This window comes from Lactuca serriola, chromosome 9 (assembly GCF_051521515.1).
Source record: "Lactuca serriola cultivar US96UC23 chromosome 9, Lser_US96UC23_V15, whole genome shotgun sequence".
In the NCBI taxonomy this organism is placed as follows: Eukaryota; Viridiplantae; Streptophyta; class Magnoliopsida; order Asterales; family Asteraceae; genus Lactuca; species Lactuca serriola.
In genome coordinates this window covers 167264790-167289357 of record NC_136416.1, presented here as the reverse complement: position 1 = coordinate 167289357, position 24568 = coordinate 167264790, and the positions used below count along the sequence as shown (strand labels likewise).

At 38.2% G+C, this 24568-nt stretch overlaps 1 long non-coding RNA gene across 3 annotated transcripts; it reads left to right on the top strand.

Annotated features, from left to right (window-relative positions):
- Positions 1-20774: 20774 nt before the first annotated feature.
- Positions 20775-24361, top strand: LOC145074779 (uncharacterized). Of its 3 annotated transcripts, none has more exons than XR_013692111.1 (4): positions 20775-21502; positions 22071-23471; positions 23560-23626; positions 23697-24361. It is a non-coding gene; the product is annotated as an uncharacterized LOC145074779 (long non-coding RNA). The 3 variants fall into 3 exon arrangements; XR_013692112.1 differs by having other exon boundaries at positions 20775-21156; positions 21411-21502; positions 23560-24359; XR_013692110.1 differs by having other exon boundaries at positions 23560-24360.
- The last annotated feature ends 207 nt before the right edge of the window (positions 24362-24568 follow it).

Genomic DNA, 24568 nt, shown 5'->3' with positions numbered 1-24568 from the left:
TTTTTGTGTGTGTTTTTTGTTTAAGAAAGCAAGTAGAAGCAAAGTTATTTTAAATAAGAAAGAAAATGATTAAGTCATTGAAAGCATGCCATGATCTGCAATCAATTTGTTTAGGGTCTTCCCGTCAAATGCCTTAGTGAAGATGTCAGCCATTTGATCAATGGATAGGATGTAGAACAGATCCACTTTTCCCTTTTGAATAATGTTCTTGATGATGTGATAACGAATGTCGATGTGCTTGGTTTTGGAATGTTGCACTGGATTCTGTATCATCTGAATGGCACTAATATTGTCACAACAGATAGGAGTCTGTGATTAGTTGAGACCATAATCTAAGAGTTGATTCTGAATCCATAGAATCTGACCACAACACCTTCCAGCGGCTACATATTCAGCTTTAGCGGTAGAGTACGCCACTAATGTCTGCTTCTTGTCGGACCAACATGACAATCTATCTCCAAGCATTTGAGCTCCTTCTGAAGTACTTTTATAATTAATACCACACCCTCCATGATCCGAGTCAGTGTATTCTACCAGCTTGAACTCATAATCACGAGGATATCATAACCCAAGATTAGATATATACTTCAAGTATCGAAAGATCCTTTTTAAAGCGAGAAGATGAGATTCCTTAGGATAAGCTTGATATCGAACACACAATATGGCAGCAAACAAAATGTCAGGGCGACTGGTAGTAAGATAGAGTAGTGAACCTATCATTTGTTGGTACAAGGTTGCATTTACATCAACGCTAGTTGGATTAGTGGAGATAGACGTTGATGAAGACATCGAAGTCTTTCTGGTTTGCTATTGGAAAAGCCAAACTTCTTCAATATTTATTATTTAGCTTGACAAATAAAGACTCCATCAGTTAGTTATTTAACCTGAAAACCTAAAAATAAAGTTAGTTCACCCATCATGCTCATCTCAAAGCTCTTAGCCATAACTTCAACGAACTCAGAACTTAGTTTCTCATCAGTGGATCCGAAAATGATTTCATCAACATACACTTGAGCAAGAATGATGTGACATCCTAAATGCTTGATTGTTGAAGCAAAAAAGTGACCCTCTAGAACAATCAGCTGTCGCAGCCTCCTAGCCACTGTAGTCAAGCAAGCTTCATCAGCAATCATCAACCGAAGTCTTCAGTACCGCAGTCTCTATCTTGTTTACATTACTTTGTCTTTATTGTAAAACACTCTATTGTCCAGTATGCCTTGCGTGGCTACTCTTAGAGTTGTGAATCTGTTATCTTTTTGAGTCTCTATAAATAGAGCTCATCCTCATGTATTAAAAATCTTATCCAATTCTAATACACATCTCAAAGTTCTCCTTCTATCTTACTTATCCAATCTTCTTATTTTCTTAATCAATCACAATCTCTCCTCGGAGCAAGTCCTCTATGACTTAATCAGTAAGTTTGATATCACTTATTAACTTGGTTTGAAAGCACTCCTCGTTATGAATCAGATTATATGTATACTAGATATAACAATTGTTTTCATTTACATTTCTTTACTTTTCTGCAACTAACTCACTAACTTCTAACTCTTAATATTATTGTTGAGCTTTTAGATCCTTTGAGATTAACTATTCCGCTATATACTTGTTTTAACGTTTGTTCAAGTGTGTCTCAAATTTTTTCTCTCAACAATTGGTATCAGAGCCATAGTGGTTGCTTTCTGAAAATCGGAACTCTGATTTTTCAAAGAGCCTTCTATACCACTGAAGCTCATTTCTAAAAACAAAAAAAACAAAAACAAAAACAAAAAAAATCTTCAAAACATGGCACAATCGTTATCTCTAAATGTTTCCAACAGTGTTGGTGGTTCAAATCGAGCCCCAATACTGGTTGCAAATGAATATCATCACTGATCACAAAGAACGGAAAGATACTTAAGAAGACTTGGTAGAGATGTATGGCAATTCATAGAAGAAGGACCACATGTTCCAGTCCTTACACGAGTACAAACTGACGGAGCTACAACAAGACTTGGAGGAGGTCAACCAGCCATGAGTCGTCCCACAAAGGATGATCTAGATAAAATAGAAAATGATAACTCCAAGCACAGGAATCCACCGTACTCAAAGAGTGTGCTGACTTCGGAGGACCTTTGGCTCTCATAGCACAAACCCCACAAAACCAATCTTACACTCCCTCGTATGATACTTCACCGCAGTCATACGAAGCTGATACGGAGTATGATGATGAAGAAGAATTTCAAAAGGCAATCGCTCTTGTCAACAAACAATTCAATCGACTACCACCTCACTCCTTTCGCAAAAAACAACAATTCAACAAACCACCATTGAATTGTAACTTCAACCCATAAAAAAATCACTCACGTTATCCTAAAAATTCTCATCCACCACCGCAATCTCACAATAATCAACCTAAGGAAGCAACGCAACCTACTCAAACCTCTGACTCCGGTACTCCCTCAGAAGACAAGACTGATGTTGTTGTTTGTCACAAATGCAACAAAGAGAATCACTTCGCAAGAGATTGTAAGGCCAATGTAGTTAAAGACAGAGCATTCTACCTTAGAATGGCTCAAGAGCTGGAAGAAAAGGAGAAAGCAAGGGCATACGTAGCCCATGTCAAGAGAGACCATCAAGTTTGGTCATCCGGAGATGAAGATGAAGCTATCAGCAGTATAAATGGCAAAGGGAAAATCTACATGATGGCAACTATGGATGATGATGGGTCTGCAAACATGAACAAAAACTACTGCTACATGGAAAAGGATGGAACTCTGAGCATCGTTGAACAGGTAAAACTCATGATCCAAACTCTAAATTATAGCATGCATGATTGTCAACGATACATAGATAATCTTAATGAAACATGTGATGTCATCCTTACAGACTATAACAAAGCCTTCGATGAGAAGAACATTGCGTCCCATGAGATGTTCCATGTGAGAGGACGACTGGACAACAAAAGACTTAAAATGGCTATGTTAGAAAGAGATTTAGAGTTAGAAAAAGATGTAAGAATGTTGAGTGAAACCCAATTAGAGATAGCTTTGAATCAGAGAGATTTAGCTCAAACTGAAATTGTACGTTTAAATCTTTTAATCAAAAATTTGTTCAATGAAAGTGAAGCTATTGAAAACTTGGTAAATAATGTAACCGTGGACAATACATACAATTGTGGTTGGTCCAATGGTTATCCTACCACAATGTATTCCTCACCCCGGTTCAACAAAGACAGACTTTATGTCCCTCCAGACCGAGAATTTCATTTCCCAGTCAATGACAAGACTTTTCCCGAAGATATCAAAACTCACTTTGGGAGACTGCACAATCTAAGCAACAATTGTGTCATTGAGGAAATTGTGTCCGAGGTTTCTGATCACATATGTGATCAAACTCCTATCAATAGCACTACTCTCCTAAGTTCTCAAAACTCATCCGTAGTCGATGAAGAAATTGTCATTGAGGACATCGAAATCTCTAAAGACTTTCCATCTTTGTCCTCAGACCGCAGTGCTCCTCACTATAGTCAAAAGTATCACATGAGTTCCACTGAAGTCCCAACTAAGACATACTCTGCGGTTGTCAAGTCATCCTCACCACAGTCTTCAAACAAAAGTTCTGCCACTCTTCAAACAATTTTTCATGAATTACCTATAGAAAATTTTGAAGTAGGTCAGTGTTCCCAAATCCCAGAATCCTCAAGTTCTGATGCCTCAAGCCCACGTTTTCACAAAATTTCCAAGGATTCCAGGAAACCGCAGTTGAATGACAAAGAATTTGGTTCACCAAAATCCTTAGCTAAAAAGTCTTTCAAAGAAGAACTTCGCTCCCGAGGCACAAATAGACAAATATTTTCAAAAAACAAAAGGCATGTCAGATCCCAAAAGTCCAAAAGTCCAGAAAATTTTGTTTTCTCACACTATTTTTGAAAAGATCCTACCACCAAGAAAACATCCAAAAAGGAATGTACAGTTTCAACAGTCATTCCTAAGTCATCTGACACGACTAAAAAGGATTCAAAGTCTTTTGAAAACGGGGTTTTTCAAATCTATTCTTCAGATGATCCGAAATGGAAAGGTATTTTACCCACTCCAACATATTTGAAGTCACGTCAAACTTTTCACAAATGGAAGGGTACTTTACCAAATCCAACAAAAAGGACACAAAGATCTATACGTACTAAACCTATTTCAAAACAAACTTTTCAGGAAAAATGACAACACTCATGTCAGATCTTTTCAACCTCGGTCTAGCCAAAAATCAAACAACTCTTCCTTTAGACCACTGACCAAACGAGGTATCAGAACTAAAGACAAAATCTCAACCTGTGATTGTTAGTGTAGTTGCAAAAATCAGAAACCTCGTAGCTTTACAAAAACACACTACACTCCAAAATTGCACAAACGTCCAGGACTAGGCTTAAAAGTTGACAGGAAACCAGCCCCTGCAACCTCGGTCCATGCATCACTCAGAAACTCATCAGTTGTCCCAGGCTCCAAACTAGTTTGGATGCCTAAACTAACCGTGTAATTCTCAAGCTTTGTGCAAGGAGGAACAAGAAGATGAATGGTTAATTGACAATGCCTGCTCCTTGCACATGACCGGAAGGTTAGAATACCTTCGGGATTTTAGGCCTATATGGAATGGTGGAAATGTTACATTCGGCAACAATGCGAATGGAATCATCCGAGGTTACGATGTGCTCACTACGGAGAACTTTTCAATTCAAAAGGTTGCTTATGTAGAAAGCCTTAAACACAATCTCATCAGTGTTGGCCAACTATGTAAGGCAGGTCATCGAGTTGAGTTTGATGATCAATTTTATTACATTATGACGAGTGATAGAAGCACATGCTTGATCAAGTCACGATCCGAGGGTACCATGTATCCTCTGGATGTTTCTCTCATCATTGGAAAACCGCAACTGTGTTTTCTCTCCAAAGATGTATCTGAAGTTAGCTGGTTATGGAACTGCAAGCTCGCTCATCTCAATTTCAAGTATATCAACACCTTGGTTACTGGAGAGCTGGTAAGAGGATTACCCATTCTCAAGTTCAGCAATGACACCCTATGTCCCGCTTGTGAATGTAGTAAGAAGTCCAAGGCAAGTCACCCCATGGTGATTGACTCGTCAATATCTCAACCACTTGAACTTCTACACATTGATCTCTACGGTCCATCAACCATATCCAGTCTTCATCACAAAAAGTACATCCTGGTTATAGTTGATGACTTCACTCAATTCACTTGGGTATTCTTCCTCAGACTCAAATCCGAAACACCACAGATTCTCATCAACTTCATCAAATAGATAGAACTTCAGATCAAGCTGCCTGTAAGATGCATCCGCATTGATAATGGAACCGAATTCTCTAACCATCCACTCAACAGCTTCTTGGTGTCTAAAGGTATCACTCACAACTTCTCAGCACCTTATACACCTCAACAAAATGGTGTAGTAGAGAGAAGGAACTGTACTCTAGTTGAAGCAGCCAGATCCATGCTCAACTTCGCACACCTTCCTCTTTACTTTTGGGTTGAAGTCGTAGCAACTACATGCTTTGTTCAAAACCGAAGCATCGTGTGCAAATGCCTCAATAAAACACCATATGAGGGTCTCAACAACCGGAAACCAAATGTTCGCTTCTTTCATATCTTTGGGTGTAGATGTTTTGTGATCAATAAAAGAGATCAGCTTAACAAATTTGCGCCGAAGTCCGATGAAGGCATTTTTCTTGGCTATTCTACGAACAAGGTTGCTTACCGGGTTCTTATCAGACATACGAGGCTAATCATTGAGAGCTGTGATGTGAAATTCGATGATTCTTACATCTGCAACGCCCCTTCTTCCAATGAAACCAGTGCCATCATGGAAAGTGATATTCCTGCTTCTTCAGGTCCTCTAAACCTGGTTGAAGTCAATTATGATGATCTTTTCGACCCTGTTGAAACTGCAAAACTATCCGAAGTTATTGTGTCACCAACTACTCAACAACAACATGCTGATGTTTTTGGTCCGTCTCTATCCGAAGTAGCATCTCTCAATACTTTCACCTCTCCGGTTGAGGGGGAAAGCTCTACTCCGGATCAAGCAACAACCATTGAGGTTCTAGTATTTGATGATGCTCAAGCTCCTCTCATCAGAAAATCACTACCATCAAACGTATCTTTGGATTCGAATGATGAAATCATAGAGACCATTGACACTCGAACCAATTCAAGAATCATTTCTCTCCCATCAGCAATCCAGGGGGAACCTTCTCAGGTTCCAGAGGAACTCCCATCAGCAATCCAGGGGGAACCTTTCCAAGCTGCTCAAGAAAATTTCATTCTCGCTCCAACAAGCCAAGATAACTCTGCAGGATGTTCTCAAATCTAGGGGGAACTGCCATCTCCATCTGAAGAAACCTCTGATATTGAAGACATTCCTTCTACCGCAGCCGCTGACCATCTGATGCGTCGACTACACATATGGACGAAGGACCACCCACCAGGTCAAATCATTGGCAATCCATCCACAGGTATCCAGACTCAATCTGCCAAGGACTTATCTGACCATTGTCACTACGCAACATTCATGTCCGCGGTCGAGCCCCGATCGATCAAAGAAGCATTATTGGAACCTGATTGGATTTCTGCAATGCAAGAAGAACTGGAAGAATTCGAAAGAAACAAAGTGTGGCAACTTGTTCCCATACCACAACGCCATACTATTGTTCGAACAAGATGGTTGTTCAAGAACAACTTAGATGAATCTGGTGCGGTTATTAGAAATAAGGCAAGACCAGTTGGAAAAGGGTATAGTCAACTGGAAGGTGTTGACTACGACGAAACATATGCTCCGGTGGCAAGAATGGAAGCAATTCGAATCTTTTTAGCATTTGCTGCCCACAAAAACATCAAGGTACACCAAATGGATGTTAAGAGTGCATTTCTCAATGGGGAATTGAAAGAAGAGGTTTATTTGCAACAACCTCCCGGGTTTGAAAATATTGAATTCCCTGACCACTACTACAAGCTTCAAAAGGCAATCTACAGTCTGAAGCAAGCTCCAAGAACTTGGTACGAGACTCTTTCTGAATTTCTAGTCTCTTCAGGCTACAAAAGAGGAGTGATTGATCCCACGTTGTTTAGAAAAGCAAACGGTGACCACCTTATGCTTGTACAAATATACATGGGTGATATCATCTTTGGATCGACTGATCAAGGAATGGTGAATGATTTTACTAAGCTCATGAAAAACAAATTTCAAATGAGCTTGAATAGAGAGATTAACTTCTTTCTAGGTCTTCAAGTCAAACAAATTCAGCAAGGAATATTCATTCATCAAGAGAAGTACACCACTGAATTTTTAAAGAAATACTCTATGGATAACTGCTCCTCGGCTAAGGTCCCTATGGCCTTCGGATATAAGATCTATGTTGATCCCTTTGGCAAATATGTGGATCAAAAGACTTATAGAGGCATCATTGGCTCTCTTATGTACCTCACCACAAGCCGACCGGACATTGTCTTTGTTACTGATGTATGTGCAAGGTATCAGGCTTATCTAAAAGTGTCACACATGACTGCAGCCAAAAAAATTCTACGGTACCTGAAAGGAAGCAAATCTCTTGGTCTATGGTACCCCGCAGGCAATGATTTCAGTCTGCAAGCTTTTACCGATGCGGATCATGCTGGATGCAAACTTGATCGAAAAAGTACATCTGGTGGATGTCAATTTTTGGTAGGTAGACTTGTCAGCTGGTCCTCAAGAAAACAAAGTTGTGTTTCTTTATCTACCACTGAAGTAGAATATGTGGCCGCATCCAGTTGTTGCTCTCAAGTTCTATGGATGAAAACACAACTGTTAGACTACGGATACAGAATGTTGCGGATACAAATCTAATGTGATTCTGAAAGTGCCATAGCGATTTCTCATAATCCTATTCATCAATCCAAGACGAAACATATTGAACTACGGTATCATTTTATCAAAGACCACATTCTGAAAGGATAACATCGAACTCATCTTTGTCCCTAGTCATGAAGAGATTGCTGATGTCTTTACAAAAGCACTTGACTCTACCAAACTGAATGCGTTCTTACAAATGTTAGGGATGATGAATCTGGACCCTCAATTCTTCTTGAATTGATAGGTACCGCATACCCTCTTGGTCTCTATTGAGGTCCTAGCTGAAAGACATTTATAACAGATGGTCTTGGTATATCTTGTGTACCGCAGTCTATGTACCGCAACCATATGTTATATCTATCTTTCATGAGTCTTTATTACTTTTTGTCACTAACTTTTGTACAAGTGCTCTTCTCAGTTTCTCCCACTTCAGTCATCCGCAATGACAAAGAAGCCATCCGCAATGAGGTGTTCATCCGCAGTTACATAAATTGTTTCTCAGACTGATTTTTTTTCTCAAATCAAAAATAGTGTGCTATTTAATGATCCTTCATTAAATAAAAACATTCCTTTGGGAATACTGTCTGATTCTTTTTCTCTAAACCTCGTGTCAGACCTATTTTAGGTATGATGACAAAATAAAAGATTTTCCAAATCAAATCCTCTAATATGTCTTTTCCTATTACCCCAAACCATCACATCCGTTACAACTTCTACTTTATCCAACAAATTTTTCTCACCCCCTCCACACGTTCTCAAGACGTGATTCAACATCTGACATTTCATTAAATGCAGAGTCCTTTTCTGGTTAATCCCACTTTCAATCTTTATCCTTTTTTCAATCTGTGTTTTAGATTAAAGATGCTAATTCAAAGATAAACCCAAACGTTTTTACCCAATTTCACTTAGGTAAAAAAACGTTTTCCGCTCCAATAAACCACTATAAAACCCTTTTCTTCTCCACAAAGAAACGTTTACGCTCTCAAAATCCTTAATCCTTTTCTGCATTCTTCATGCTCTTTCAAACTCAACAATGGTGAAATCCGGTGTGTCAAAGAAACAATCAAACGCCTTTGGATCAGTAAACTCAACTGGTTCAGACTCTCCCACAATTGCATCGAGCAATTTCAAAGCCATTTTCGAAGATCAACCCACATACAATGCCCCCACAAAACTGATGATCAATTTCTTCAAGAATCATCCCCTGTTTGGACCATTCGATGCTTTCACAGACGTTGTTCCACTCTCCACTCTCTACAAATGTGCTTTCTCTGCCTATCGCCCAATTAATAACCCCCAGGAAGTCCACCTAAATCTTCTCAATGATTCTTTGGTCATTCTGTCCAAAGAAAATTTTCTCAATGCCATCAATCTGCTTGTTCATCCCTCCATTAAGTTCTTCACACCATCAATGGCGGACATCACCTCAACACTGTATCAGATGGGCTATCAGAAGAAGATCAAAGGAATTGGTTAATTCAAGAAGAACCAATTGCCTATGGCCTGGCAGTTTGTATGCCGTTTTATCATCCGCAGTCTGTCCGGCATAATCGGAGGCACGGATAACATGGGCCTAAAGATTTTGGAACTGGTTTGGAGCATCTACATAGGCCACGATGTGAACTACGGTCAGATCCTTTGGGATGATTTTCTACAATACATTCCCAAAGAAATCCCAAGGCAGAACCCAACCGAGCTCACTTTTACTAGGTTCTGGTCTCTTTGCATTTCTGACTTGCATGTGGATGCTGGAATTGACATGGGCGGTGACATCAATCTCTTCGTCACCAAGGATCTAAAAAGGTACAACCCTTCCTCTGACAAAGCAATATTTGGTCCAATCTGCAAACTTCCTACTCATATTCTTTCTACCCTTGGTCTCGAGACTGCTGATTTCTCAGACCACATTGAGGCTACGGAAGGTATTGACCCATACCTTCCTACCCAGCCTCTTCCATCCGCAACCTTAAACCTTGAAGGTACCGCAGTCCCTTCCTCGAGAACTCTTTCTAATGTCTCTCAGAGACGCAAACACAAGGTTTCTTCTCTCCATGGTCCCCGCAACCCAAAGAAATCTGGGACTTCCAAAAAGGATGCCTCTAAACCATCCAAACCCTCAAAGAAAAGAAAAACACCACCCGCAATCACAGCTGCTGAACCAAGTTGCCATAACTCCAGCAGTGATTCTGAAGAGGATAACCAATCCATTTCTATCCTCAAGAAACAAAAACCTAATCCTACTAGCCAAATGCATGATCGGATCGATACCTCAGCCTCTCAACAGGCTCCGGTAGTCCTTGGGATGCCTGCATATCCATTCAACACCACTATCTTTTTCCTTTCAGACTCAGAAAGTGAGTCTGAATCACAGCAAAGAGGAGACTCCCCCCTAGTACATTCCTAAAGGGATAATACTAGTTCTCGTCCTAAAGTCTCCAGGGCTTCCCGACTGCATATCTTTTCACTTGAGGAGTTGAACTCCATCCTGTTGAACGTCACCCAAACACTACAAACACCTTCCCATCCGCAAGGTACTGCTTCCGCCCATGCCAGAAATAAGTTGAGGCCAAACTTGACCACGGGTCAAAGAGACCTAGGAAGCTCAAGAAATCCTACTCTGCTTTCATTAGAAACAGGTGGTTTAGGCACGGTGAGCACAAATGTGCAAGGATTCGTGAACCCAAGGGACACCTTGGTGCGATTTACAGGAATTGACGGTGAAGACTCGAATGATTCTTGGAGCAAGTATCAACCCTCTAATGAGGCCGAAGCCAAGAAATATGCCGCTCTTCATAGGGCATTCCAAGCTCGCAAGGATCAGCAAATCAAACAACAACAGCTCAAGGAACAAGAGATACAAGTTGTGGCCAAGTATTGGGCAGATGCCATAAACAATGCCAATACCATAGCCACCATCCTCAAGGTTCAAGATTTGATGTCCGCAATGGCCGAAACAGTTCAGAAAGCTAAGGAAATTGTTATTGATCAACATGTCTCTCAAGCTCCACCCTCTCCCACTGCTGCAGGTTCACAAGATGACGAACCGGAAATCAAAGTGAGCTCTGCTCCTATTTTTGGCTTCGATGATGATGAACTACAAGAGGTAAAAAAAACCCTCTCCTTCTGATGTCGATCTGATGATGTTTGATGAAGATGAAGAATCCAGTGGTTCTCATCACTCCACTTCTAAGCCAAAGGAAAAGAAGAAGAAGAAAAAGAATGCGGTGACAAGGAAAGAATTTCTCAGTCTACAGGCCAAAGTTGATCAAATCTTAGCTGCGGTCAAGCCAAATCAACCGCAACCAAAAGACATTCGTGGACCGCAGTCCCTGATGGAAAGAATCGAAAGGCTGGAAACTAGAGAGAGAATGGCTGCGGAGCGTATCTCTCTGAAGGTCGAAATGGGGATCAGATCACTTGACAATAATCGTCAAGCTGATCATAGAGAATTTATGGCTGCTGTGGAATGCCTCATCTCTGAGGTTACCATAATCAAAACCGATCTCCAAGCAGCCATTGTAGATCAAGCCTCACATTCTGAGAAGTTGATTGCTGAGACTCACACTGCTTATGAGTCTGCAATCTCCGTTCTCCAAACAACAATCAACAGAATGCAACGATCTCTGTCTGCCAACTTCCATGGTCTAGAAATCCTTCAGCTCACCAAAGAGATCCACAAACTACTCTTCAATCCCTCCATCCCCAATAATCAACAACTGGTCGAAGCCCTCAAAGCACAATTCCAAGTGGTGTTTGACAAGGTTGATGGCCTTCGTCAATGGCTTAAGGAGGCTCCGAGTCTGAACTCCTTAAGAGGGGGAAGTGAAGAAGTCCATCATTCCAACCATTCCATCTCACACCATCCAACTCCCCCAATCTCTACTAAAAAAATTCCCACACCACAGCCTTCACCGCAACCTAAAAAAATCCCAACACCACAACCTTCACCGCAACCATCTCATCACATTCCACCTCACAACTCTCCACTTCAAAATGAAAACACTCCTGAAAAACCAGAGACTCCCCTTCACTTCAAGAATCTGGTAGAATATATGTCTTCTTCGAGTTCAAATGACTCACCAGCCACTGCTCAAAGAAAAAGTGATTGGAGGGTAACCAAGTTTGCTGATGAAGTATGGAGACTTTTTGGTTTTGACACGGTCATGGATGAGTCCCTGATAAACTCTTGGGTCAATCCCCATAGAAGATTGCTTGATGATGACTATGTCCCACATCTTACCTATGCAGAACCCCCCTCAGATGGTTACTGGGATGTCCCAATATCACCAAATGCCAGATACTTCACTGTGTTTGAGCAGTTCGACCGCAGCCTTCCTGACGACAACAGACTTCCAATTGAATTTAAGAGACTTAGCCAATTCTATGTTAAGCATGCCTCTCCCGTTGAACATATATGGTCTAACGATAGACCATCCGCAGTAAAAAATTACAAGATTTGGAAGCTTATGAAGGCTGAGTTCATCCAGTACACCTTGACCAGGAGGGAACACGACTACATCCACACCCAGGCTGATTTTCCAAGTATGAATGCTGAAGAAGTCTTTCTCATTGCCAAGGTATTTTAGCACAAGTCTGAGCAGCATCCGAAGATGAAGATTGCACTTGAAAGGGCCAACACTTTCCTTAAGGAAATAGTCTGTGACTTCGCCAAGATCGACGCAAACGTTCACCCCATCATTTCCAAGATTGCTGATCTGCCACCACTTGACCCCGCACTGATGCCTTCCGAAGGCTTTGAAGAAAGATCTTTGGGTGCAACCAACTATCCTAAACTTGGAGTCATTTTCAATAGGAAGCCAGACAATGTCAAATATTTCATTCCTATGACTGCCATACATCGTCTCACCAGAAAGCAACTTGACATCTGCCGAAACGCAGTTGAAAAATCCAAGCACGCCACCGTAGAGGTCAAGTTCAAAATACTTAGAAGAATTAATTGGTTGGAGAACATCAGGAAGTTTTGGTGGATCCTGATCAAGTTCCTTAAACTTGATAGCTGATCAAGTTAAAGAGGTCACTTAGGGGGAAATTGTTGAAGCAAAAAAGTGACCCTCTTGAACAATCAGCTACCGCAGCCTCCAAGCCACCGCAGTCAAGCAAGCTTCATCAGCAATCATCAACCGAAGTCTTCAGTACCTCAGTCTCTATCTTGTTTACATTACTTTGTCTTTATTGTAAAACACTCTATTGTTCGGTATGCCTTGCATGGCTACTCTTAGAGTTGTAAATCTGTTATCTTTTTGAGTCTCTATAAATAGAGCTCATCCTCATGTATTAAAAATCTTATCCAATTCTAATACACATCTCAAAGTTCTCCTTCTATCTTACTTATCCAATCTTCTTACTTTCTTAATCAATCACAATCTCTCCTCGGAGCAAGTCCTCTGTGACTTAATCACTAAGTTTGATCTCACTTATTAACTTGGTTTGAATGCACTCCTCGTTATGAATCAGCTTATGTGTATACTTGATATAACAATTGTTGTCATTTACATTTCTTTACTTTTCCACAACTAACTCACTAACTTCTAACTCTTAATATTATTGTTGAGCTTTTAGATCCTTCGAGATTAACTATTCCGCTATATACTTGTTCTAACATTTGTTCAAGTGTATCTCAAAGTTTTTCTCTCAACATTGATAAAAAAAAAATGTGTTTTCAATTTCTGCTCATTTGTATCCGCTCTCCAGGAGATAACTCACCAATGTGTTATATCATGTCCTGTCTACCTGCTTCAAACATATACAACTTTATGAAGACGATATAATTGATTGGGAAATTCTTCACTTTCAAACCCTGGTGGTTGCTTTAGAAAGACTTCTTCTTGAAGATCCACATGTAAGAATGAAGTCTTTATGTCCATTTGATAAACTTTGAAGTTCTAGAATAAAGCAAAATCAAGGAATAGACGAATTGCTTCAAGTCCAGAAATAGAGGAAAAGGTTTCATCACAGTCTAACCCTTCTAGTTGACAAAATCCTTGGGCCACAAGTCTTGCTTTGTTTATAATGATGATTACATCTTCATCTATCTTGTTTTTGAACACCCAGAGAGTACCAATGATGGATTTTCCTTAAGGATTGGGATCAAGAGTCGACACACGGTAATGTTTAAATTCATTTAGCTCATCTTGCATATCTTTGATCGAATCAGCTTCCTTGAGAGCATCAACAACATTCTTTGGTTCGATCATTGAGAAAAAAATCACAAACATGCAAAAGTTGTTGTTGGTTCTGCTATGAGTGAGAATCTCAGAATTTACATCTCTGGTGATTTAAGATTCATGACGATCTATAAGAATTCTAGGATAAGTACTCTCATTTGTGTTGTTTGTAACTGAATCTTCCTAATTTGAGAAGTTAGATGGCTCAGCTTCTTCATAAACGATAAGTTGACCTTCAAAGTTAGAATAAGAGTTGATAATTTGATCAACATTGGGAATAATAGGCTCGATGACATTTGGTAAGAACTCAAGAACATGGTTTGAAGGACTGAAAGTAAGTTTACTCAGAATGGAGGAAGGATGATCAATCTGATCATGGATAAATTGAATCTTCATTAAATATGACATGAGAAGTTTCCACAACAGTTTGTCTTGAGAGATTGAATGCCCTGAAAGCCTTGGACACACTAGAGTAACCTAGAACCATTCTTTCATCAGCTTTAGCATCGAACTTAGAGCGTTGATCTCTTTGATTCAAAATATAGAAGACACCCCCAAACTCATGAAAGTAAGAGATTTCCAGCTTTCTCCCTTTAAGTAGCTCATAGGCAGTCTTCCCATGATGCTTAACAATAATAGAACGATTGTGAATGTAACACGATGTGTTGACGGCTTCAGCCCAAAATGATAAAGGATGACCAACTTCAACAACCATACTTCTTCCAACTTCAATGAGAGTTCTATTTCTTTTTTCGGCAATGCCATTTTGTTGAGGAGTTCTAATAGCCTTGAAGTTTTGAGAGATTCCTGAATTTGAGAAAAAAGTCTTCTAGGGAGGAGTTTCTGAATTCAGTATCGTGATCGCTATGTAATTGTATGACTTTATGATCATAAATAACCTTTCATTGCTTAATGAGTGATATTATTTCATCAACAGCATGACCTCTCTTTCTTAAGAATATCACCCAAGAAAATCTTGAAAACTCATCTACAATAATGAGAGTAAAATTTTTCCCAGCTCTTGATTTAATTGCCATCGGTCCAAAAAGGCATATATGGAGATGGTGAAAGGGATTGTTTATGGAGGTATAGGACTTTGTCTTGAAGGCAGACTTGCTTTCCTTTCCCTTTTCACACATTGAACATAATTTATCTTTGACAAACTGCATCTTAGGAATTCCTCTTAAAAGCTGATTCCCATAAATCTTTGATACGTTCTTGAAGTTCAAGTAAGATATGTTGGGTTTTAGTTCAAAAATAGTTTCATAAACTTGAAAACTATGGCAACTAAAGACTTTAATTATTGAAATAACATAAACATTTTATACCCAGCAGGGATCTTTTTGCAAGTTATAGAAAGATTTAAACACCGACCAAAGAAAAGATGAAGAAATAACAACCTTTGTAGTTCTTTGGGTCCTCTCGGGAGGCTTGGAAGTTGATGAAGAATGTGGAACCTTTGAGACACCAACAATGACTCAACTTGATGTAGATGCTAGTCCAAAACTCTTAAACCCTCAAGCTTGAAGTTCATAACCAAAGTATGAACTTCAAGAGAGTTAATACAAGTAACTTCTATCCTTCTAACACTTTTGCAAGAGAAGAGTGAGAGAGATAAGAGAGATTTTGGCCACTTGCAAGAAGTGAGGGATGATCCTTCTAGCCAAATGCAAGTCTTATATTTATATGCAATTATTAACCATTAGTCCTTAGCACTTTAACCAAACTTGTCCCCATTGTCATAATCATGTCTCATATGCCTTTAAAGCAAGATTAGAAAAGTCATACACTTCTTCTTTTTATGCATATCTCGAAAATTGCATAAAGAAGAAGAAAGAAAGTCAAACTTTTATAAACTCTTTTATAAAATAAAAACCTTGTCTTTTAGAAAAAAGAAAAAAGGATTCAACTAGTCCAAAAGTTTGTACATGACTTATAAATCATACCATATGATATATATTAAGTTACTTGCTAATGGAATTTCTTATTTCCATGAAATAAATAATTTCAATTTAATTATAAGAGTTTTATTGAATATTTATTAAAATCAATTTCTAATAAATAATCAATTGTATCAAGTTGTTGTTGGTGTGACCCATTAGTATCATATGTTATTTAGAAATATCACTTTAATATGATTCTTGAGGATACTAGGCCTTTCAATCTCCCACTTACGTAAGACTAATATTAGACTGATATATAGATAGTGGAGAACGTCTAGCAACATTTCACCGCCCCTAAGATCATACGACTGTTTGTGCCATTCTATCAATGCCCAATTCCCCAAAAGCTCAAAGCTATAATTGGTGTATAAGGTAAGTTTATATGTTATCCCTTTGCTATAGACATCATGTTGAACATGAGATTCGGATCACGGTCAATCTTATTAGATGTTCAACTTTTGGTAAGGCGTCTTAGATGTCAAACTCTCAACAAATAAGAGGAACAAATCCTATCTTGACTACATAAGCCTTTTTTATAGTTTACACCATACCTAAACATGGCTTTTATAACTGTCCGGTTAAGGAACAACATTAGACCATTACAAAGCATAGTACTCCCTACACTTAAGTCCCACTATGTATCTCAGGTATTAAGGATACAAATATAGTACCTTTTAATCAAGTATCATTCACGATAGCGATCCATGAGATGATCTTGATGCGGTTCAGTTCAATACTAGTTCTCTGACAAGTACCTATGACTTTGGCTACAACCACTTTCCTACTTTCATCTAATGAGAGTCAACCAATCCAAATCATATTAGATGTGGCAATTTTTATGCTTGTACAACACTCACATGGATAAGACCCTTGGGTGAGGCCCGTTCGATTGTGTAGATGGGGTGAAACCCATGGGCGAGGCTCGTTTGGTTAAGATAAATTGGGTGAGACTCATGGGCGAGGCCCAGGATGATAGTATGGGTGGAACCCTTGGGCAAGGCCCATTTGGTTAGTTTGACTTGGGTGAGCAGACCATTCAATCATTCGGGGATATGTATAGGGCAGTCAGTGTGTGATGCTTGAGGGTGAAACTCGATAGAAATTGGTTTCGTTAAGGAGTTGTGGTTAAAGTAGGATGACTCTATGATCAACAGATGGAGTATGTGTCGCAGTTAGGCTAGGGTAGCCTTTATCAGTTAGACTCTTGGTTGGAGTCACATGGTGTGAGCAGACGTGAGATTGCCAGTCTTAGTGAATGGTTGGGAATTCTGCATCCCAACTTACCAGAAGGTCACCAGGGGATCAAAAGATCACGGATAGAAAAAATATGTGAATACTTAGATATTAGGATGTGAGTTATGTACTGGGTTGGCATAGGGATGAAACTCGCGATGGGAGTCACCCTCGTCTTCACATGAAAGGTCTTTTTGGCATAAATGAATGGTCATGTGTTCTATTTCCCAGTGGTATCAGTAAGATAATTCAGGATAAGAAGGGCTTCGTTCGGTTAGGCTTGCAAAGTGGACTCGTATTGAATGTGTTTCAGAGTGGTTTTATATGTTGGCAAGTCATACAAGGTATTGGATTTCTGGATTTTGGGCAGAGTAGCAATGGTTATTCTTCATTGGTTAAAGTGAGTGGGACAAGGATTCGTTCATCGTCAGGGTATGAGAGTCCTGCTAAGGTTGGGTTTTGATTGTAGCATTGGAAGGTTGTTGTTTGTATGAGTCGACTTTTATCCTGAAGCGGGGTTCAGGAAGCATTGACCGGATGTCAGGGGTGTCCAGAAGCTAGTAAGGAGTGTTTTTGAGGACCAAATCCAGTTTAAGTGGGGGAGAGTTAAAACATCATGTTTTGAGAAGTTTCCTATTTTGGGAATTATGGTCATTAGAGGGATCAAGTAAAGGCCTTGGACTTCAAAGGATTACTGTTTAGTCCCAATTGGATGTGGATAATATAGGTTATGTGATCCAAGCCCTCAGTTCGTGTTTTGGAGTCAACGGGGTAATATGGGAAGAAGTGATGTTTTGGGCTTCTTGAAGAATTAAGAATGTTAGTTTGGAATGGTTTTAGTCAAAATTAATGAGATAAGATTGTGGGGTTTTTCAATATCTTTACGTGCATATAAAGAACGCCAAAAAGGGGGTTGAAACGAAGAAGTTATGAATGCTTGAAGTTAAGATGGAAATGGGAAGTTAGTAGTATGTAGGGCATACACCATTAAAGAAGTGGCGGGAATCCGTTGAGTACATCAGGCGTACATAAGAGTATGCATGACATACTCACGTGAATCTTAAACTCAAACTTTTAGGTTTTGGACCCTATAAAACCTCATTATCTCCCTTGAAGCTAGCCTTATCTTCAGCCTCCATCCTCTAAAGTAGTCCCTTGAAACCCTAGCCCCAATTTTGAGATTCTTGAGCCCTTTGAGTGATTTGGTGTGTTTTTGGTGCATATTGAAGAAGAAAGAGCTCATTGGAGAAGTGTTGGTTAGCTCGGAGCTTTTAGATCCAGATTCTACTCTTCTTCATCATCTTCCAAAAGGAATAAAGTCTCAACCTTTATGATTCATTGCTTAGAGATAGTTTAGATTAGGGTTTTGGCGTGTTTTGGTCCCATTGGTTGATTCTTGTGAGTAAACGCTACTCCAGAAGCTTAGGTTAGCATTTCTTGATGTTTCTCACTTCCCTAGTGCATAAAAATTGTATCTTGATGGCTTTGGTTCAGCCATGCATGAGTTGTTGTTCATATTATGAAGTTAGGAAGTTAGAATTTGGTTTTCGGCTTCATTGAGCCATGCAAGGGCATCAATTTGTCGACTTTATCAATTAAGACCTTTCCCACGATTAAGATATATGATTTGGACGAAAGGTCTTAGCGGTCTTAGCTTAATTTCACTTTTGGGAAGTTGATGAGTATGACGGGCGTATCCTTTAGGTACGCACGGCATAACGAGTTTAGCTTGTGTCTCTTTTCGATGATAGTCCAGTACGTTGGGCGTATGTGTGGTGTATGCATGGCGTACTCACCTGAAGCCTATTTGGGCCATTTTGGGCCTTGGGCCAATTTGTGCCTTGGGTCATGGTTAGTTGGGTCCACAGTAAGAGGGGTAAATGGGTCTTTTATCCTTGGTAATATAGAATATGGTTTAGACCATTGATTATGGGTTAATACCTTGATTAATAATTAGGCTTGTTTTTGGATATGTTTAGTGTGAGAAGCCCTGTAGCAACAGCAACATATGTATGTGTGTGTGAGTGTGTGTGTGATTCGGTTATCTTCGAATTGAGGTGAGTCTCCTCACTATACGCGTAGGTCGAAAGCACTAATGTCGACCCACTGGAGTGTGTTATGTTGGATTGTAGTTGTCTTTGTGACTCTTGCATTGTATGTTGGTCTAGGCCCATTGGCATGCATGTTAGGATGGGCCTATTTGCATGAGTGGGTTAGGCACATTGTATGTTGGGCTAGGCCCATTGTATGGCCAGCTAGGCCCATTTGTATATTAGGTTGGGCCTATTTATTAGGAAGGGCTCTGCCCATTATTATGGGTTGGGCCTAATGTATAGGTTAGGCCCAATGATATGTATGGTATGTTGGGCTAGGCCCATTTAATCTTATTAACTAATTTATTATTTCTAAACTTTCCTACTTCACAACCACCTCAAAACATTAATTATAACATTAGAGTATTAATGGAACTAACCAGAAGCAAAATCGAAACCGAAAGACAAAAACTCAAATTTGTGATTAAAATAGGAATCCACACCGCCCATCTGGATTATCTTATGAATATCATACGGTCCATGTGATATTTGTAGGGAGTTTAAATCAAATTCAGCAATAAGTGGAGTTTGAATCCACACCGCCCATCTGAATTTTCAAACTCCCAACTCCCAATAGAGAAAATAGTTATCAAAAGTACTTGAGGTTTTTTAATAAGCAAAATCAACAAATAACCAAATAGCTAAATCCAATCCATGCCGTGGGAAATCCACCACGACGTTATCAAAAGTACTTGAGGTTTTTAGTAAGGCCACCACGTCGTGGTCTTCATGTTTATCCCGTGTTCTACAAGTCTTCGAAGCAAATCGGGATTCTTCACTTCACTACGCCGTGGGAAATCCACCACGAGGTTTTGGGTATTTTTTCTTCATTTTAAAGCTTTGATTCAAACTCCCAACTCCCAGGTACAGCTTCCAGCTTCCAGCTTCCTTTTTGCTCCAAACATGTCTTTTATTCCTACAACACAATTCATAACAAATTAAGTATCTTATGTTCAAATAAGGGCATAAAAGTAATTAAAGTATTAGGTTATGATATATAATTATGTGTATGTATATGAACATATCACCTTGACATAGAACTTAGTCCATCATAGATTAAGATATTAAAAGGTCTAGGACTTAAGAATTAGTGACCATTAAGTGTTCAACTCAATGACAGACAAGAATATAAAAAATCCACAAAAACCCAATAGATACCAATAGAAGCATGACTTTCAATCATTAGCGAAGTCGGGTGGAGGGGGGGAGGATAGAAGCATGACTTTCAATCAGTAGTTAAGTCGAGTTGGGGGGGAGGGGGTGTTAAGGGTAGGATATTGGCCCATGTATATTTTAATTTTATTATAATCAGTTTTAATAACAAATGTTGTAAACATCAACACATAATGATAAAGACGTTTTATTTTGACTAAGATCTAAAATCATAAATATTCTTTATATATAAATTATGTGTTCCCTTAGGAACAGTTCCGGTTTCCTGGTCATCTATCCCCACACGCGTAGGTTCGGTGCATTAAACATACATCTTCGTTTCTAATCCTTTCTGATCCACCGCTTTCCCTCAATCAATTTCCCTCAAACCCATCCGACTACCAAAAAACACCCACTTCCTCCACCGATAATCTTCGTTGCTTTCTTCAAGATTGAAGCACTCTCCCACTATCGACACTTTTAATGGTTTTCCCAACAACGACTAAGGTTGAAAATGGTTTCTGTTTTAGGGCTTTTCAAGAGGAACCCGTGACACCAACAGTAGCGAGCGTTGGTGAGGAATCGACACAGTATCAAGAGTTTTTTTTTCCTGGAATCAACATGCTTTCAACGGCACCCACCTCCACCGCCGCCCTTTGCCTGCATCCGCCTTGGTATGTTTCATTTTTGATTATATAAAATCAAATTAAGCTTGAAATTGTCTCCGAAATCTATAGGAAAGGGTTTGGTTTTCTGATTTTCTAAGTTATTTTAAATCAATTTCACCTTGGAATTGCCTTTCAAATATGTATGAACATGAACTTGACAACAAATCAAGTTTTGCTTCAGTACAGGTTATCTTCACTTTCTTTTGTCTGTAAATGAACATTTTTTCCTTCTGCTTTGTAACGCCAATGAACAATTTTAGAACATTCCACATTTCATGACAAGTTATTGAGTCGGGTGCTAATTCGTTGGTTGCTGGTTCTGCTGTTTTTGGAGCTAAAGATAATGCTTAAGGTAAGGACTCTTTAGTCAAATTTCATAATATTCATTAGAGAAAATTCAAATAAAGACTTCTCTTATAGTTGCTTCTGTTATGCATAAAAAGATATCGTTCTTAGCTAATATTTGTTGACCATTTGATTAACATTCATGTTTGATAAACAATTTTCTTTGGGTAAAAGATATAAAAAGATTGTCTTGTTGATTATTATGGTGCTTGAAATGTACTATATAGGGCAAAATATAGCTTACTGGAATAAGGGGTTGTCTCCTTTTGACTTAATCTGGACAAAATAGCTTAATGCATTAAGTCACTAACTCTTTACCTTTTTCTCCTTTTTTTTTGTCCCAACTTCGCCCAAGTAAACTTGCTGACTATTATGAAATTTGTCTTTTTTTTTGGAATTATAGTGGAAAATGGTCATTTTATCTCTATAGACAGCTTACTTGGTATCAAAAGAAATAAAATTTATGTACATAACATTTTATCATTTTAGTCATTCAGACAACAGTTAATAGGAAAAAAAGAAAGCAGTTTATTAAAAAAGAAACAACAGGTAACACAATGATGTTGTGTATGCAGGGAAGTATTTGCAAGAAGCTTGGCTAATTGTGAAAGGTGCATTGAAAGAAAATGGAATTTTGTGTGCTAGATTTTGTTCGTGATCATACTAAAAGTTTTTATTTATATTCTAAAAACTTTTGATATTAATATTATAACACAGTTCATGGTTTCGGGTGAAAGGGTCGATGACTGTTTCCACTACTAGAAAGACAAGGGATCCATATATCATATTGAAATCTAGTGATCTGATTAAACTTTTATCACGAAGTATCCTTGCACCTCAGGTAAGCATAAGAATGCATGCCCATTATCACATTAAGCAAATTGGAATTTGAAGCAATTGAAATCTGTCATAAGTTTGGTTGGATGAAAGTGGAATGGAATTATATAAATAAAAATCTAAATTAGAGTTTTTTTTAATGATTGTTATAAGAATTATATGCTTTGTTGGAAATTGTTTGATCATGTTACACAAACAGTCCCGGTGATTTGGTGGAAATTGCAAGTTCAATTCACTTTCTCTTATCCTTATGTGGTTGGTCCTTATGTCATAAATCTTACCCATGTTGCCCATTAGAGATGAAGTGTGACTCAAAATTTGAGAAATTTGTCAAAACTGCCCCTCTAATAGTAAAAGTGATTTTTTTACTTACAGATTTGTGAACGCCATGTGTTATTGTCTCGCTTGGAAGTACATAATATATATGAGAATCGTTTAACGGAAAAAAATTTATGGTATTCAAGTTTTATTCGCTTATATGCGAAAAAAATGTGCAAAAAATGTTAACAAGATTGCTGTTGATCTATCACTACTAAATATAGAATATTATAAAAATTATAAGGTTTTGATGTTGCCATCATTTTTTCCAAATATAAAACTATGTACTTTTGATTTTAGTAATTTGATCTTTAATTCTTTTGTTTACTCTTACCAATATCCAATTATTAAAGCCTCATTTTGCAAGTACCGATGAGTTGGTAAAAATGTGAAGCATTCTTGCACAATATGTTTTAAAAAATGACAAATTGCTTCATATCATGGTAAAAAAAATTGAAATTTTGCAAAAAAAACATTTGAATATACATCTAGGTAGGTTTATATACATTTGAGATGATATTAAATTATTGACGGTAATCTATTTTAGTTGATAGTTTTCCCTTTATATAATCTATTTGAAGACAACTAGATTAAATTTCACTAAAGTTGATCTTAAGGATTCATGTAAATTTTCTTCAATTTGCTCATTTCTTCCTAAATTTATTTTCTAACTACTGTTCAATGTCAAGCATGTTCATTGTTTTTTATTTTCATTTCTTAATTTTGATATAGATATTGTCATATATTTTTCTTTTTGAATTTCACAAGGATACAAAAGATAAAGGATGGTTCATTGATCCATATTTACTTCCATGTAGAATGTAATCCCTATCTTTCCTTCTTTTTCAATTTTTTATAAATGTTATATGGAATTAGAACTAAATTTTTTGTTTTTGTTTTTTTTTCCAGATTTATAAGCATTATGTCTTCCGGTTTCTCGAGGGAAGCTTGGTGGTGTGTGTGGCATATGATTCTGGTAAAAGTATCATTTGATTTTTTTATGTTTTATAAATGTTTTTGACTAATTGTCTTTGTTTCTGGAGCAGGGTTTAATGCATTTAGAACTCCATAACTTGATCTGTTAACTATAAAAGCTACAATGAACAGCGGAATGAAATGAACCATTCCATTCCATTGTCATGTTTACTTGGCTGAAAATAAGAATATATTTTCCAGTGTTCTAAAAGGCGCATCATGGCGTGAGGCGTGGCTCCACCGTTACGAAAAGCTTCATAACGTTGCTGTTAGGCGTGACGCATGACAAGGCATGATATGGCGCGCCATGACGTATTATGGCGTGTGTTTTTTCATTTGAGACACAATTTTTTGCTTTTTGTTATGTGTTTTCTAATCGAAGATACAGGTATTGTGGTTTTTGTTAAAATTTTGTTACTAGTTATTGATCTAACACTTCTAAAAAGTAGTTATATTTAATATAAATTTATATTTATGTGGTAATATAATTTTAAATTAATACAAAATCGCCGCCTTACATCACGCCTTGAAAAACGCCATGGCTCGTTAAGCTTGAGGCTTGACCTTGCCGCCACGCCACGCCTCACGCCATTTAAAACCTTGATATTTTCATTTGTTTGTATATTAACTTATACCATCCTACTTCTATTTCTTTATATTATATCACTGTAAACTGCAATTACAGATTTTGGTTATTAAGGAATTGTACATTTCACTTAAATGAGATATGATGGCTCCGCCTTTTGCAAACAGTCGAATACAAATCTAACTCCAGCAAAATAAGGATACTTCACTAGTTATAAAAAGATGAAATCAATCTAAAATGCCCTCTTTATATTGAAACCGTTCTTTTATAAAACGTATAGATCATTTTTTTTTTGCTTTACTCATATTACTATATGGATACATAGATATCGATTGTTTTATTGTTTTAAAGTATGAA